The 18,209-nt window shown below is 41.3% G+C and overlaps 1 protein-coding gene across 1 annotated transcript in view; it reads left to right on the top strand.

The window, feature by feature from the left end:
- HS2ST1 (heparan sulfate 2-O-sulfotransferase 1) overlaps window positions 1–18,209 on the top strand; it is a 174,083-nt gene that overhangs the window by 141,996 nt on the left and 13,878 nt on the right. The window contains exons 13-15 of the transcript XR_011811172.1: window positions 9,395–9,466; window positions 11,263–11,352; window positions 13,915–14,004. The gene's annotated coding sequence lies outside the window, so the exon portion shown is untranslated. The remainder of the gene's footprint in view (window positions 1–9,394; window positions 9,467–11,262; window positions 11,353–13,914; window positions 14,005–18,209) is intronic.

Here is an 18,209-nt window from a genome sequence, read left to right as displayed (position 1 = left end):
GCTGTTGCTCTCTATTAGGTCAATGATCAGTGAACTAAACATTTTCTACTTAGGCCTTCATATGATAAAAGCCTAAGAGCTTTGAAGGAGCCATTACAGACTATTGCCTAGAAGAAATATCCATTTGAAAATTCTGCAATTATGTACTTCTATAATAGCGTGTAAAAGGAGCTCTGGACCCATTATGGGTTATTGAGTAAATAATGTATTTTTAAAAGTGTCTAAGTAATTTATATGATAGCCTGTATTGGCAGCAAAGAGTGATTGTAGACTAAACATTGTGTCTTCCTTTCTTTTTGAAAATCTCATTTAAATCCCTAAATAGCAATTAAAAAAGAAATCCCTGATGCAGTTTCAGTATTTCTATAGCAGTCAATAGCTAGTGTCTCTGACTTTACTCTGCTGAGGCTGCCATTTTGTGCTGAGCCAGTTTCCTCTGGTCTGACTTTATGTTGATTGGATAAGACACGAGGCTTCATTATCAAATATAATGCAGAAGTGTCCAGAGGCCTCCTGGAGGTCAGACCCACAGTCATCAGCCCTACCTCTAATCAGGAAGAGGCACTAGCCAAAAGTCCAGAGAGAAAAGACAGGAAGATGTCAGTCCCTATTTCAGGGAAGAATTGAGGCTTGGAGAGAGGAAGTACAAGGTCACACAGGAGATGAAGAATTTCTGCCTCCCCAGAGCAAGTTTAGTTTCTTTGCTTTCTATTCAGACCTTCTGTGGAAAGGCACCATTGGAGATCCCCGTTGCTGTGGATCCTCAGTGCTAATGCAAACTTCTCCTTTATCAGATGCCCTCAGTAGTCTTGCTTCAGACCACTGCACTCAGCCCTCTCAAGCATGGACCCTGGTCAAAGCAGATATGAAAATAGTGCAATTCAAACTATATTGCAGCAACAATGCACCATGAAACAGCTGTGCTAGAAAACAAACTTGTCTTTTGCTCCTAAGTGTGGAGTAAGCTTCCCTTAGTCCTTCCCTTCATTTATCACACCGCTTCTTGCTTGGGCAGGGGTAATCCTCCTTTTTGATAATTTTCTGTCAAAAATTTAAAGAATAAGTTGAAATAGGTTTTTGTTTGTTTGTTTGTTTGCTTTAAGAAATACCAATATTTGAGCTGCACTGAATTCTGGAGTGCAGAATCACGTCTCCAATTAGCTTATAGGCCACGAAGCCCGGAGCTGTCACAAGGAGACCACCACACATGCATATTATATGTGCTTTAAAACCATACAATGGGCCTGACCTGGTGGGACAAAAGTAAAACAATTCTCTGCTTATGGTGATGCTCCAGACTTCACTGTTTTTGATGGTACTTCTCCTGGCGTAAATTAGACATGAAGCCACTTAATCTGTTATTCTTTAACCAGTAGGTCCAGACCTGTGCTGTAACTCGTATTACTCGTGAAATACACTGCCAGTCAGCAAGCAGCAGCTATCTGCTAACACGACTGCCGGGGGTTCTGAATTGTCTTTTTAGAGGTTATGTAATACCCACCCCTGCTGTATCCAGCCATGTGTGTATTCAAAACAGATCGTCTGCTTCCCATAGCTATGCTGTTCAGTCACACCTCGAGAGCATAGCCTTTAGACCTGAATTTGAATACATCTGTATAATTTCTCATTGTATACAAAAATTGTTTTCAATGGAATGAATGAAAATATGGCATTTTGGCTACCCTCTAAGGAGATTACAAGAGATGGGCATCTGTAGCAGGGCCACCAGTGGATTAGATTCTCTTTTTCATGTGTTTGGAAAGAAAAAGAAAAGAAAAAAGAATAAACACAGGGATGCCAAAAAGCACAAGGCTCAAAAGACAGAAATGAAAAGGAGTGACTTAATGAAGAGACGGTAAGGTAGTAGTAGGAAGAAAGATAAAGTAAAATAATGATGGAGGGGAGGTAATAGAACCAGAAATAAATGGAGAAGAAACAAGGAGAAAGGTATAAATACATTTAAGTTGTATTTGAGCAAAAATATATAATGTCTAAGAAAGCAATCAGTCTCTCTCACTGTTCAGCTGTATTTGTCACTTAGGAAATGACAGTTATCTGTTGGGATAATTGACTGGAAAGGTGATGAAGTCTCCATCACTGGAGGATTTCAGTGACAGAGTAGTCAAAAATCTGGGGCATACTGTCAGTTATTGGGCTTTTTACGATCCCTTCCAGCTCCATTTTCTGCAGCCTCGCCATCCCAAAGAGTGTGAGTGTATTAAACTGGGAATGAGAGCAATACCTCAGTTCTGTGTTTATGAACAAAATTGGCTCCGTTAACTCCTGGCTGAAGTTCTGTAAGGTCTCACAGAGTAAACGCGGCATGTGCTTGGAGGTAACGTCTATGAGGAAGATGAACATACAGGGGAAAACCATGAAAAGGAACTGGTAGATCTGAGGACAACATTTTCTTCTGAGGTCTGAGTTAAGAGGCCATATGCCTTACATCTTTCTCCTCATACTGAAGATCCCTATTCTGCAACAAATAAATAGTTTGGCTTTGGTGTAAAACCAAAACCCTCATAACTTGAGATAAAAGATTGTTATCTTCTTGCAAGGACAGAGTTATTAATTGCTCTAGTGTGCTTCAAACCCAAATAATTCTACTCTTTCTTTCAAAGAATATTCCTCCCAGTTTTAGCTAAAATTGTTCCTCCCCTGGCTTTTCTCAAATGGTTGGTGAAGAGAGGACACAGGTATGAAGTGGCCTGGGATTCCTTCAGGCTGGTGATTATTGCTATGCAAACCCTTGGTCACCACTGCAGTACAAAACAGAGTGTAAAATGGGCTTCTAAAAGAATAGTCTGGACAGGTATCACATTGGGATGAAAGAAAGGTTCATTTTCCCATTTTGTTCATTTCTCTCAGGGCTTGTCAGTGGGATCTAACAAACCTCAGTGTGATAATGTCAGTGGTCCTCCTCCGAAAGTAGGAAGCTTAAATTGCTCTTCTACTGCCATAGGAAGACAGACTTTGAAAACTGTTACTCCTTCCCCATGAAATTTGCAGTGTATTCTCCTTTTCACTATTCTTTACCATCAAGTACGATGCTGGTAATTTGAGGAAATTGTTTGCTTGTTTGTTTTCTGTTTAGTTTAGTTTTGTTTTCTCCCTGACATTATTTTAGAGACATTAGATTCATTATTTGAGGGTGTGTATGAGATTCTGGAAGCATAATTTACGTCTGCTATGCCGTGAGATCTTTGGTATGATACTGACTCATTCATTGGCACCTGAGAGAGGTTTGGGGAATTCAGCAAGCTTTCAACAATCCAGTTTGAGAGATTAAGCAGAATTATGGCTCACTCAGGTTTGTCCTAATTTTATTAGATTTTCACCATTTCTAATTGCATAAACATATGCAGCCAAGTATACAGATGGGGACTGGGAAGATGTACAAGGACACTCAGGCTCCATAGTCAGCTAATTGGTGGACTAAGTAATAGGGCACTTGGAAAGATTGATAATTTTTTTCAGAGCATTTCAAGGGAAAATTCTGTCCCCATTAAAACTGTAGAAATCAAGAGAAGAAAGATTTTAGCGGTAGATTTTGTTGGAATTGCAGAAAGAGACGAGTGGAAATATGTGATGAAGAAAAAATCCAGGATGAAAGAAGTTCTTTGGGGCAGTATTCACTATTTATTTGTTTTAGACATAGGAAAAAGATAGAATGTCTCAAAAACATAGAACAACTGGCTTGATCCATATGGTGACATCAGAAGTCTTTTGATCAGGGCTAAACACAAGATAAACAATAGTTAATGGTTTCAAATATTGCCTGGACAAATGAGAAGTCATTTTGGGTGCTACCATTGTTACTGGTAGCAAATGCCAAGCTGTAATGTTTTCAGAAACATTTTATATTTTCTTTTGGAAAATAAATCTGTTTTTGCTACGGCTAGGAGAGCTTTTGGGACATAAGTCAACGTATGTTATGGCTATTTCTGGTCAAATGGTCCCAGCTGAGGCACTGGCATGGCTGTTTATATGAGTACTTTCACATGAAATAACATTGCTGTCCATACTTGTTAAGGGAATTCTGCTGTTGGCTTACTTTCTGCAATCAAGGCAGAAGGGAATAGGAGAGAAAAGTCTATGCTCAAGTTTTTGCTACTGGACCATCTTCATCCCTGATATGGCACCTGCACTGTGAAATTGACTCTGAGTGAATGGGAATTCGGGTGTCCTCACCTCCTGGAGACAGGACAGAACTCTCAGACCAAATTAGCCTCAGTTGGATAGTTTTTGAAACCTCCCCAAGTAACAGACCTAGAAGATTTTTCCCTCATGGTGGCCTGGGCTGGACATTTGGTGGGTGAATAAACTGTAATTTGTTTTGTGTTTCCTTATGAAAAGCAGAATAAATGAAGCAAGCCAGTCTTTGCTGAGAACTTGGGCTTCTCAGCAAAGTTCTGCAATGCCCTCTCAGAAATCAAAACATTTCATAAATAGATCATGAAATATTTTCCAACAACAAAAATACAAGAAATTTAATAATGTCGGGATTTAGTTTTGTGTTAATTACTTTATTTTCTTCTTCCTCCTGTCCAGGCGGTAGCATGCAAACTCTGACCACATCACCGGTGTGAAATTGCTGATTAACCTTTTGACTCTGACAATTGGGACTTCTCTCAACACCAACTGGTAATGCAAAAGACCATTAGTAGTTAATTTTGGGACACCCCAGCTCCAGATGTCAAAAGGTTAATGAAAAATCAAGTCTCTTGCTTTTACTGGGCAACTTGGAAACCTTCCCCCAAAACATTTCATTTTTGTGATAAATAAGCCAGACCTCTTCAGCTGAGAAAGACGGGTGTTTTGCTAATGTGTACAGCTGTTAATTGAAAAAGATTCTGTTATGCCTGTTCTTCTGGATGTAGATAAAAGAGAGATTTGTTGGCGAACTTTAGCTGGTCTTGAACACCGCTTTATCCAAATACACTACTTAATAATAACGCTTTGTTCTTTCTGTAACAGCCATGGAGGGATTTTGAGTGGAATACTCATTTTCTTTAAGTCATATCTGCCAGTAATCATTCTTGGCTTAAGACCAGCTGTCATTTATGTGTTTTACGAAAATATAACACCAGTTTCATGCTCAAAACTATTCTCTTTTAGGTAAAAGCTTCAGCACAAGCTGGTTCCCCATATCTACCATAAATGCTATTTATCACAGATTTTGGTCTTTAAAACAGAAAGATAATGTTAAAACATTTTGATTACCCTTTCCTTACCGCTATCATTCACAAACCATCTTTTCTAATTATGGTATTAGGACATTTACATAACCGGGAAAAGGGTCCTTTAACTACATTTCTATTATGTTTGGCACTTGTGTGAAAGGATATTATATTCATGTGCATTAGAGATTGCTTATAAAAGATCAAGACAATAATAGCAGATCAGACGATAAAGGTTCCCTTTTCTCCTCCCAGACAGGCTGTCTCTGACAGAAGAATACAGTTCATCAAAAGTGTCTGCAGGTTGTCAAACTCGGTGAGATTTGGGGACACTCGGAGGCTGTCATGGCCAACAAGAAGATTTTCTGTAGGGTTCTGCCATCATTCACCCTCAGGAAATAATCACTCACTACATTCTGCATGCTCTCATGATAGAGCTCTATTTGAGAGAAAAGAGCCATTTTATCAAAGGACAATATATCCCTTCTCTTGGTCCATGCAGCTTCCATTATCAGACCATAATAAATCATATTTATGTTCTCAGTTAATAAGACTGATTACAATGCAGGTTACAGGCATGGGAAAAGCAAAGCAGGTGAAAAGATGTTTTAATGAAAATATGATAAGCAAACAGCTTCTTGTGAACATTTCAGGCTGTTATTTGTAATGATCATAGGCAATTTTTGATACATCTTCTTTAGCAATGGTTTAAGCTGCATAAATTGGCTTGCCACTTTATACGTTGAAATAGGAAGAATCCCAGTGTCCTTCTTATGTTGTCTAGAATCATTATATACATTATAAGCATAAAATGAGTTTAATGTATGTGCTTTGAAAAGAAGGGGAAAACAGAAAATCAGGGAAGACTGATTTTAATGCTGCTCAAAATGATTTTGAAATTTTCTACTCATCTTTGTTACTAACGGTGCATTTTCCATGAAATTTAGGAGTGACATGTATTGCTTTCATCTCCTTAAAATTAATATACTGCTCTTCCTGTTTTCCTCAATTTCTTCAAAGTTCTTTTTAGAACACTGTGCAAAGAGACAGAGAGAAATTTGCCACTCTATGTGTGAGCATCTCTGCTATTAATGCTGGGGGGAGTTAAGTGTGCTTCTGGAGAAGAATATACCCCTGTGTTAAATACTGAAAGGAACCCTGTTAAAAAGGCGCAAAGATGTTTAGCTGCAGCACATGTAATGTGTTCAGGGGCCAAATTCCCTAGGATCTTTTTAAGTGATTAAGATCTTTATATGTTAAGGCAAGAGTTCTCCTATGGTTTCAGCATTTAACTGTACCTAAGTAGCAGATGAAACGTCCTGCTCTCATTTTGTAAAAAGTCTCTCTCTTTTTTTCTCTTTTTTTTTTTTTTTTTTTTTTTTTAATGTTCAGCCTCATACTTTCAAGACAAAGTTAGAAGTTTAAATAATAATTTCCTTGCAGCGCTTGCATAATGCTGGTGACAAAGTTTCTGTGAAGTTGTGTGTCTGCAGGAACTGCTCTGGTCACAGGTATTTCCAAAGTCACCCTTAAACATATTTTAAAGCTTTGTAATTGGCCTAGCACTGAAGAATGATCACGAAATTCCTTTAACCCTTTTAGGGCACTTCAACAGGAGAAGTGATCACACAAGAAACAGTAAACTGCTCTTCAAAGGCAATATTCTGATATGACAACAGACATAGATAATGCTCGTCATGATGGAGCTGCTTGATACAGAGAAAAACATGTTGTAACTGCCTTCACCGTGAAAAGGGTTTAAAAATGTTGCCTGACAACTCCACAAAAAACAGAGCTGCTATTTCAGTTAAAGGCCAGTGGATTGTATTTTTCACGTCAGTTTTCACTAACCTCAAACATCACTGTTATGACAGACTGTCATCCAACCAAACCAGCAGTGTGGTGCCATTCAAGCAAGCAGGAAGAAAGCAAACATGAAGGAAACTTAAAAGTCCAATTAGTAAGCTGGGGGTGTATGTGAATGAACTACTCTTGTGCATTGATACTGATTACTGAAAATGAAACACTTAAACAAAAAAGTGCTTTCTGAGCCATTGGTGTTTTCTTGGCTGGCAGTTTCTCTTTGTTCTGTTTCATGACACCAACCCAGTGGTTGAAGGGGTGTTCTGGGCCAGATGTCAATCACAATGTCTGACATAAACAAAAATAGCTAAAAAGACATGCCGGCATCTTCCTTTTGTTTTCCCATTAGCTCCATTTTTCTTTTCATAGGCTGACAAAATATTACTGCCTCCAAGTGAATTCAGTAATGTCACTATATATCTAATATCTAGGAGACCTTTTGTTTTAGCTTTACTGGGCTTAACCACAAAAGACACTTGACATTGACAAAGAGTCTGTCAAATATACAATGATCAGTGCAATGAAATCTCTCATGACAGAAGGGCACTATTCTGCACACATACACACCAGCCCCCAGCAGCCTGTCTGAGCAAAATATGCTGGAGCACATGCAGCAGCTGAACCATTACAGAGCAGGCCATAAGCTGAGGCTTGTCTTGTTTAAAGTGTCATAGTATATCAGTATAATTAAAACCGCCGAAAGAGTAGAAAAGATAGATGGAAATGTTACATTACTTGTTTCTAGAGATTAACCTCAAGCCAGAACTGAAAGTCAGAGACACATTTTGCATTTCTTAGAGCTCTGATATGGAAGAAAAGAAGCCCAAGAGTACGACTCTTGAAGTGTGAGACATGAAGTCATAGTTCCTGTATTTACACAATAAAGCAGAAATAGCGGTTCAGACAGACATGCTGTTTTCTCTGTGATTACAGCTCCTGTTGTGGCTGTACTCTACAAAGCAGCAGTATCATCTCTCAGCTACTTCACTTTCATTCTCCTCTGCTTTCATTCCTCTAAGGTCTTGAGCACCTTTGGGTCTGCAGATGCACGGATGTCATGGCCCTCTGCTCCCATGGCATCCCCCAGCTCGGCCAGCACTGTGTGGCCACAGCCCAGAGGCAGAGGCGGTGCACCCCATCCCAGCTGGCAGCTGCAGAGGCTATGGATCCAGGCTCTGCAGCACCCAGCTAGGAAGATGTTTGAATGATGTCTTCAATTTAAAATTTTACCTTTTAAATGCCAGGCTCCATGCTTGTTTCTCTGTTGAGTCTAGAGATAAAATTCTATGGCTTTCTAAAATTGACCCTGAAAACTATGTTCCCTGCACCAGATGAGATGTTTTCCATGCCATGCATCATTGCTTGTCATAGCTATTCAGGCCTAGCTAGTTATGGTCCCATTTTCTAATCATGACCTGGGTTATATCTGGTGGTGAAAAGCTCATAGAGTTGTGGATCTATTCGGTTGTGGAGGCCCTGGTCCATCTAGAAGCTGGAGAGGACCTGAACTGGCACTGGCAGTTCTGAAACACTGCAAAAGCAGCATGTCTTTTTCCTAATTTTAGCCTTACATTCAAGGAGAAGATGAGTGGATCAGGCAGGTCTCATTCACTTCTAGTATAAATGAACTTCAAGGCCTTGCCTCATTGGTTGATTTGCTTGAAGTAGAGAGATGTTAAAAGGGGGGCTTTAATTTTAGGTTTCCTCATACATCCTGTATTTCTCCAACTTAATTCTCAGTTAATGACTTCTCCATGTAGTGCTTCTCTTAAATTTCTGGACCGGGGCTGTAAATGTGCATAACTAGTCAAAAATATGTTATCTGCATTTAATGTTGGCTTCTGGAACCCTCACCGCCGAGTTACCTTGCAGACACATTTCACCTCACACGCGTTTCTGTGTAGTGCTAGGAGAAGAATGGAAAAAAATATGAAATGAAAGCAGATTCTGCTCCCTTCAAAGGCAATGAAAACTCTGCTTTTACTTCTACCTACTCATAATACTGGGAAAAAAATGAAGTGGAAACAAGCACAACAAAACACCTCTGCCAGCTATCTACAAGCTAACCAAGGCTTCCACTAATGAGGTGGTCTGGCATTTTGAGAAAGACAGGTTCTTCCAGGAATGGAAAAAATATGCTGTTTTTTTCCTTCAACCCTGAGAGTATAGTGAGAGAGTAAAAAATTCTATTTCAAAAAAGGGATAGCAGTCAAACCTTTAATGCTGTCTGTATTATTAAATACCTACAGACACCAGCATAGTTTCTTGTCAGTCAGATGTTGTTACATGTTTCTTTGGCAGATTACTAAGTACTTATTCATAAACATTTCACCTATTTTCTGTATTTACAGGTTCATCCAAATGATCGTGAAATTCCTGAGAAAGTTATTACTTTCAAGTCACAGTAACAGAGTAATTTCCAGGTAAGATACTCTACAAGATGATTCCATACCATGGACAACTGTGTGTCTATTAAACAGAAAAGTACTATTTGTGGAAAAGATAATAGTCTAGATCATGAGATAGCAACAGATTTTGTTATGATCTCCAGATGTCTTTGGGAACTTAATGCATCCAGCATTGGTTCAAGTTTAATCTGCGTGGCAGAAATGCAAATTGTTCCAATTTCCTTCTCTCTGAGGCTGTGAGGGGGAACTTTGTCTTCCAGAGGCTGCAGAGGACAGGATGGTGTAGTGTGGCTGTGCTTTGGTAAGAACTTTCACTGCTTCGACAACTGCTCCTGGAGTGCTCAGGGGTATCAAGTGCAGAAAAGAAAAGCTTTCACCATTGCTTAGTGGGACAGTGTAGTACCAAGGCCTTTCTGTTACACATCCCTTAGAGCTGGCTCTGTGCTTTCCTGAAGACCAGAGATGTCCAGGAGTTTCTGGTGGCTCACCAGTACCTATGAGCATTGTAGGGTGTTTGCTCCATTGCATTCCTGATCGGGAGCAGTTTGTAGCTGAACTGTACAGGTAGGTGGTGGTGGCTATTGATGCAAGGATCTGTCAGTGCATTGCTTTTGGATTTCAGCTCCATTGGGCTGGGAAGTAAAAAAGAGTTCCCAAAGCAGAACAAGTGACTGAAATGACAATGCAGAAAAAAAGAAAAAAAAAAGAAAAAAAAAAGCTTACGGCTAGTATTTCTTTGTGGGAATCTGTACAAAAACAATCAATTTTGGACCTTGTGTGTTTCTCTCCGGAGCCAAAATCCAGAGTGAGTGCACAATAGAGTGTGAGAGGAGAGCATTTCAGCTCCTTCAACTCTGTGCAGAAAACCTCTCAGCGCTTCAGATAGGATTTTAGCATTTCTCGCAGTCTTCAAATGTTGTGCTGTGCAAGGATGTGCTTATACATAATTTTGTAATTGAAATGGCATGTTTACTGTTCTATTTCATGCTTGATTGTGTTTTTTAAACACCTTTACTTACGCTGCTAGAAGTGGGATTATAATTAAAATGTCCTGTTGAACACCTTGTTCAGTTCAGTGAAGGCATAATAGAAGTATAAATACTTGTTCTCGTTGACTCTATGATGTCAGCACAACAAATGCAGTGAATGTCAGAAAACTAATCTCTCTTTCACCAAGGTATGCACCAGAAAGGAAGGGGAAACAGAAGAATCTGTGGCTGGGCAAAGAGGAGGCCCGTTGTGCGGGGGATAGGAAATATTTTGAGATACTGTTAACTTCTTAGGTACAGTGAACCTGAAGGTCCATGAGGCCTACTAAGTGTTGGCAGACATACTAAACGAGTTTGAAATGACAATATTATTCTTACATAAAGTCTTTTCTCTACAGATTTCTAAGTATTTTCCAAGCATTAGTAAGTTAAGCTTTAATAAGTAGGTTCATGTTATTATAATACCTGTGATATATATGTGTTAACTAGGGCTGGGAACATTTGACTGATTTAGCCGGTTACTAGCAAAAATTAGACATTAATTTGTTTCTCTACTAACAGCCCTTTGGCCTAAAGACTGGCAGTACTTTCTGTTTCTCCAGTAGCCATTAGGAAAAGCTGCATCTGGTTATAAAATGTGAGTTACATACTTCGTAGTATTCCTGTTTCTTTAAGATGTATACAGATATGCAGACCATGTCTTTATGGTGGGATTGAATTACAACACAAAGTTCAAATGTTTCTAGGTCGAAGTCCTGGTTACAGCACTTTTGCATGGCAATAATGGCTTAATTTTCTTCATGTTTTGTCTTGTACGCTAAGTTACCCCCAGTGAAGAGATTCCTACCCTTCCTGGCAGGCAGTTGTTGAGTTTTAAGGAGCTTCAAATAACTTTACAGATTGAAATTTCTGGTAAGTAGGGGAGTTCCAAAATTTAGTTTTATGTTTGATGCTTGGTTGGTCAGTTTACTTGGATACTTTGGCTCAGTTTCTTTCTATGAAAAATGGGGAATACAATGTCTGTGTTCCTTGTGCTCTTGGGTTGATGTAACAGTGCTTTTAATATAGTAGGTACTAGACTCTAGACTGCACATAAACTATGAAATTTTATGTTCATGTCCTTTCACTGGCTGAAAGAGGGCTCTCAAACCCAATCCCAAAATGCATAATATTTCTGTGCCAGAGCAGGACTCACTAGTCAGTGGCTGCCTTATGGGAAAAGCACACGTGATCTTTATAAAGCAGGTAAATAAGTGGTCCCAAAGCATGTGCAAATGACCTTCTCTAACCAGTTTCAGTTCCAGCAACTATAAGCTCAGCACAAGTTGTGGAGGGAGATTGTTCACGTAATTTCCTCTTCAGAATGAAAAGCAGTGAGAAAGTGGCAAATTAGGAGGTTTTTCTTCAGGGACAAGGGACAGAGATAGTACACAGGGCAGTTCAACCCAGTCCAGAGAAAGATTCACTGGGATAAGGCTACTGAGCGTGCAGGACAAAATTTACAAGAATGTTTTTGTCAGATGTTGCAACAAAACTTAGTGGATTTGTTTGAACGTCTCATTATATATACAGGTGCAGCTCTACACACCCACACACGCTGCATTTATTTCAGTGTGTGATCATATAAATACCTGCAGGTGCAACACTGAAGAGATACCCGTGCTGAGGCATGAATATGGAGTTCCACATCTGTATTTACTGCCTTGTTCACACAATGAACTAGTGCAGACAGTGGGTTCTCTTCCCACCTCCCACATGCACTTTAAAACTTCATTTTGGAGGTAATTTAATCCTGCTAAATGCATTTAATAGATGGATGTCAAGGTATAGAATCAAAATCCATGAAGGTGAAGGAGTATGGAACAGCCATCACTTTGCTGTACTGCACATATATGTACAAAATTAGAAAGAAACTAATTTCAGATAAAGAAGGCCACATCACATTAATGTATGGTCATAAACCCATAAAACTGGAATTTAATGTGCCTTCTGAGGCACCTAAAACTTCTGTTGGCCTTCAGTACAGTGGCTGGTTTCTCTTTCCTGGCACACAGAGAGATGTTTCCTTGTCTGTAATACTGTCAGATAGTCCGTAATACATGGGGTGCAAATCATGTCTGCTGCAGAAACCATGGTTTTGAAATCATTGACTTGTGTGCATGTAAAAATCTCAGTTGTGGTATTGCACTTATGCAGCTGGTTGCATTCAATATCCATCTGATGCTAACTACCTGGTTACAAAGGCCTTCCTCACAGTGTCAGAAATGTAGAACAGCTAAAGGCTATAAACTGGGGACAATATTTTGCATGTAATGGTTGCCTGCAGAGGCTCAAGGTTCTGAAAGTTTCTTACTTTTTATAAGGCCTTCAGTGAGAACTTTTGTTTTGTGGAGAGAAAAATAAAACTAACAAAGTTCCTTTGAACATTTCAGCAGCCTTTCATAGCATTAGCTGTGAAAGTAATGGTGTCACATTCCTAACAAGGATGTATGGGATCTGTGTTTTAGGAGTCCCTGCTGCTTTCCTTATGGAAACTCTTTCAGGATGCTTTGGGATTATTTGGTTGCACCACGATTTCATAGGGATCTTCTCTGTTATCTTCTGTCCAGTTCATTCCTTTGACGACCTAGGGAGAAAACATGGAACTGGAGAGCATTCAGGGAAACCCTGTTCACATCTCTGTATAGCTAAAAACTACGTGACAGAAAATGTGGAGGAACCATAGTGCTCAAAAGTCAGTTAAGCAAAAACTTTAATAAATGGTGCTGTCCAGGCAAAGGAATGGCGAGAATGTCATCAGTGGAGACTACATAGGAAGCAAAGGAGTAAAAAAAGTACATTTTTTTTGTTTCTGATATGAATGTCACTGCTTTGTCCAGAGGGACCAGAACTGCCATCTATGACTCATGATAGTGAATGTGCTCTGTGCAGTGCCATGCAGAAAGGGACCAGAAACAGCGGAGAGTGGAAGAAAACACCGTGCTAATGAAGAGTTTCGTCCGGGCAAATTTAGCTCCCTGAGAATTAGCCTGGGTATCTCTCCATGACACACTTATTTTAGAATCACAGCATGTTGCAGTTATTAGACTCTGGCAGGCTCCTAGGTAGGAACTGTGTCCAAGAGCCTTTATTTCATCTGCTCCAATTGAGAAGAGTGTGGCAGTTTCTTTTGGTTGAGACTTTGCTATAACGATCTGAGCTTTAGTCACTGTGAGGCTAGCCCACTGCAAAGCATTCAGCTGGTGTTACAACCAGCGACAACTGAGCTCCGAAAGTGAGTGCAGACTGTGTCTATCAACTTATTAAGTAATGGGGCATGTGGAGAGCCCATTACCCAGTAATTGGTGCTAGCTGCCAGTTAGCATTCAGCAGGACTTGTAGCATTTGTATAGCCCTTACAGTCCAGAGCGGCCTGGGATTGTTCTTGCCTTATTTGCTGCAACTGTAATCAGATGGTGGCTCTCTGCTTTGCAGATCTACCAAAATCAGACTGAAAGACACGTGGAAGTACAGAATCTCCCCAAGGAGCTCAGCCAGAGGGATGCATGAGTCCACAGCTTTGTGGTAAGGCTGTACTCCAGTGACCCTTTTACTTTTGTTGGCTTGCAGGTTTCTTCCCCCTCCCTGAGAGAGGAAAATCATGGACTTTGTGGTAGGTGACACAAACGTCTGCCTGATTGTGTAAAACCTTAAGCAGGTCTTTAATGATGAGATCCTCGGGTATTTTCTGACCTCATGGATCACACAAGCAGCGCTTAGTTGAGGGCAGCCCAGAGACACGGAGATGGGGAAAGGACTGCATAGGCAGGTACACATAAATATAGCTGTGTAAGATATGTGTCGCTTGCAGCTTTGACTTGGGGAAACCTTTTGTGCTCTGGCTACTAACTACTGCCATCAGCCCCCAAATTGCTGTCAGACGGCAGGAGCGCTTCCAGGCAGGTGCAGGCAGGGAGCACTCAGCCCCGGCACAGGCCGGGAGAAGAAGGGGCTTCCCTCACCGCCATAGCACCGCTCCTTAAACAATACAGCACCGAGCCCAGAGGCCGGGCACGGTGCTAAATGTGCGCGAAGGGCTTTGAAGTTAACGCCGGCCTCCGGCGGAGCCCCCGGCTCGGGCAGGCCCGGGGCCGGGCAGCGGCCCCGTCAGCCGGCGGCCCTGCGCCAGGCGGCGGCAGCGGGCGCGGTTCGCGGCGGAGCCCGGCAGGTGGCGACCTTGATCGCCGAGTGAGGGAGGCCGGGCGGGCGGGCCCGAGAAACACATCGCCCCCCGCCCCCCTTAATTTGGGAAGTATTATAGCCGAAGTGTTTTCGGCTTATTATTATGCATGAGTAAGAATTCCATGAATGTGTAACATTTTCGGCTGTATTTCCCTCTTTTATAACATCATTTAAATTCCTCATTAATAATTTAGAAATGTGCTGGATTTTAATCACTTTTCTCATCACTACGACATCCGAGGCAGAGCGCTCCCCGTTACCTGAAGGTGACATGGAGGCATCGCCCGCCGGGAGAGGGGCTGCCGGAGAGGCCAAGTCCTCCCTGCCCGGCTGGAGGGACTTGCCCTCGTTAATTAAATAGCCCTGGTGTACAAAACCTGAGGTTTGAGCAGGTCACTGTTAATAAAAAATTTTTAAATAGGGATTTTTTTATTTATTTTTTTTTGGCATCTGACTTTAATTATGGTGGTATTTGTTTGATAGCTTGTTACTGTAAATAAAAGAGATAAAAGCAGCCCTTCACTCGAGTAGCTCTAGAGCTGTGAAATATGTACCTAATTAAAACTATTGGTGTAAGAGGCTAATAAAGTACATGTGCCTACTAGATGTCTTATTCTAATGAATCTCGGCTAATTTGCTTTGAGTGATGAATTTCGGTGTTAGTAGTAAGGGCTGAATAATTATGAAATTTATCACGAGGTGCAGGGACTTGTGGAGGACCAAGGGGGCTTGGGGAGGGAAGAAGGGAGGGGAGGGGAGGGAAGGGCTGTGGGCCACGGGCCTGGCCCCAGTGGGTGTGGAGGAGCAGGGCCAAACTCCAACACGAGTCAGGGGCCCCAGCACCCAACCCGGGCCTGGGGTGGCCAGGAGAGCCCGTGTGAGGTGTTTGTGTGAGGGCATGAGAGTTGTGGCGAGGGTAGTCCTCCCAACGAACTCCCTCATTTTCCTTGTTTTTCTCCTGGCACTGATGAGAAATGGGCTGTAGCATACACTCCTCAAGATTCCAAAACCAAGCGCAGACGGGTTATCTAAAGCACTTCAGATAGAGCTTTGGTCTTGCGCCAGCAGCTAATCAAAGTCTTAATTCTGGAAAATACAAAGGCTGGGCTTTCCAAGCATCATCCCTCTGGTTTCTGCCAGAGATGGACAGACGGCACTTCTCAAAACATTTTTTGCCCCACATGCTCCGAGCACCATGTGGGCTGTGGGGCTGCCTGTGGGCAACAGCGTGAGTTGTGCTGGCCTTTGCTGGGTGACATCCAGCTGAACGTGCGGGCTGGCGGGTGGCCTGCTTTGTTCAGGCCTGCGGGCAGACACCCTCAGACCCTTGTACTGGACAACCTGCAATGAAGTCAGACAAGAGAACGGCGTGCGTTGACAGCCCGGCCCTGAGAATAGATCTGCCCGTTGGAGCAGTACGGGCTTGTTGGCAGAAAGGATATATTCTGAGAGAACCTGGATAATAATAAAGGGGCTGGTTAAGCAGAGAAAGAGCCTGCAGAGTAGCACATATTTTTATTGCTTTTTTGCAATAGAGTAGAGAAAACATCCCAAGGCTAAATGTCTATTGTAGGCTTTCCTGTAGTCCCCAACGACGAGTATTTAAACACTCACACGTGCGCCCGTTCCCACAGCTTCTTCCACTTAACAGCAGGGCGGGAGGGTGGTGGGGCTGCCATGCTGGCATGCCCAGCCCTAACCCAGGGCCGGTGCAAATCTGCAGGGCCCTAACCTCACGTTTCCTCACCCCATGTGTCATACCAGGGCTTTATTTACAACCAAGCCATCTGGGCTTTGCTGTCTATCCGAGTCTGACCTGATGAGTTAAAATTATTTGCTGAAAGTGTGTGGTAGTTGCAGCTGTTGAAAGCGCTCTGGCAATTTCTGATATGCACATGAATGTGGAGGTTTTTTTACAAGTGCTACATCTGCATTTTTTTCTGCAGAATGAAATTTTGACTATTGCTAATACCAGCTGCATAGACAGGTGGAGCTTGTTATTTTCCTCACAGAATCTACCTTTTCATAGGGAAAAGATCATTTTTCATGGTTGTACAATCTATTGGTGTGGTTGATTGAGAGTAAGGTTGAGGAGAACTAGACTGCTTTTCTCTTTGCCACTGACTCACTCTTTGACTTTAGGAAAGTCTCTGTCATCCTGGGAAGCTTATTTCTCTATTTGTAAAAAGGCAATGATGGCTAAATCAAAGGACTCAGTCATCAATATCATAGAATGGATTGGGTTGGAAGGGACCTTGAAGATCATCTAGTTCCAAAAGTATCCAGAAGTAGCTTCAAAATTCCAGATGGAAGCACTGAGTATTGTCACAAAAGCAGGGTCCATTGTGCTTTCTTAGAGACCTACAAAAGCCTGTTTTCTTCTATTGAGAGAATTCTTCCTGTGTTGCTCAATCAATGATCATTTTAATATATTTTTCTGCCTCTCAGTTACATCTCAAATATTTGTGTCTATGCAATTTTCATGGTCTCATATCTTGTCTCTTTCTGTATAAAATGTATGTTGTCAGCTTGAGGAAACACTTTTCCTTTCACCTTCTTTGTAATTACCAAAAATAGTTTTAACCTATTAAAGCATTTTTGAGCTGTCGATGTGGTACGGTATTAAAACCTTGTTATTCCACAGCAGACCCTCCTGTGCATTGTTTACCTTCTGATAACATTTCTAATAAGAAGCCAAATGCAAGCGGAATGAGAGGGTTACTTGCACTGTTTGGTCCAATGCGACCTTGCACAATAAAATATATGCAAAAATAAATGACACCCCTGTAAATCTAAGAGAGAAAGAAAAAGAAATATAAGCGGTTTGTTTCTGCTGGCTTTTCTTCTAGGAAGAAAACCCCGTCTGTTTGTGTATTCTGGATGGACATTATTAATGCTATGATATGAGACCTGACAGCAGGGATTCCTGTGTCTGTGTGAACATCTTTTGATTTTAACGTGACTCCACCAAGAGATCCCTGCATAGAGGACTACCCCATTTTAGAGGACGGCATGCTATGTCCCTTGGCAAGGCCTAGATGTGAGGTGCTCTGAACTAGAGTTACAGATAGAACAAGAGCTTAATTAAGAGCTAAGCTGAGTTACTATAACAAAGCCTGAGGCTGCAAGGAAACTTTCCACCCAAAGTACATTTCCTAAATGTTGATAGCAGATGACTCTCCCATCCCATAGGCTGGGGATGTGCTGACTTTCCATTCTCAGTGTTACTTGTTCTCAAATTGCAGGACTTCTGATTTTTGGTTTTTGAATGAGCTTGATCTGATAAGCTAAGATAAACACACTTTTAAAATAAAGTGTAAAGATCATTAGTAACTGTTGTTCAGATTCACAGTCATGGTTAATATAAATTCCTTTTTCCTTTGGCACCTAAGCAAAATATAGTCTAGATTAATTCTTCTGGTGGTAGATAAGGAGGAGTGTAATCAGAGGGGACCAGTAGTGCTATTTGAATGACATGTCTTGCAATCTGTTTTTTTACTGGATGGTGAGTTAATGTTCCAAAATCATTTTCTCTTTTTCTGTACCCC

This window comes from Anas platyrhynchos, chromosome 8, assembly GCF_047663525.1.
Source record: "Anas platyrhynchos isolate ZD024472 breed Pekin duck chromosome 8, IASCAAS_PekinDuck_T2T, whole genome shotgun sequence".
In the NCBI taxonomy this organism is placed as follows: domain Eukaryota; kingdom Metazoa; phylum Chordata; class Aves; order Anseriformes; family Anatidae; genus Anas; species Anas platyrhynchos.
This window is presented reverse-complemented; position numbering and strand designations above follow the sequence as displayed.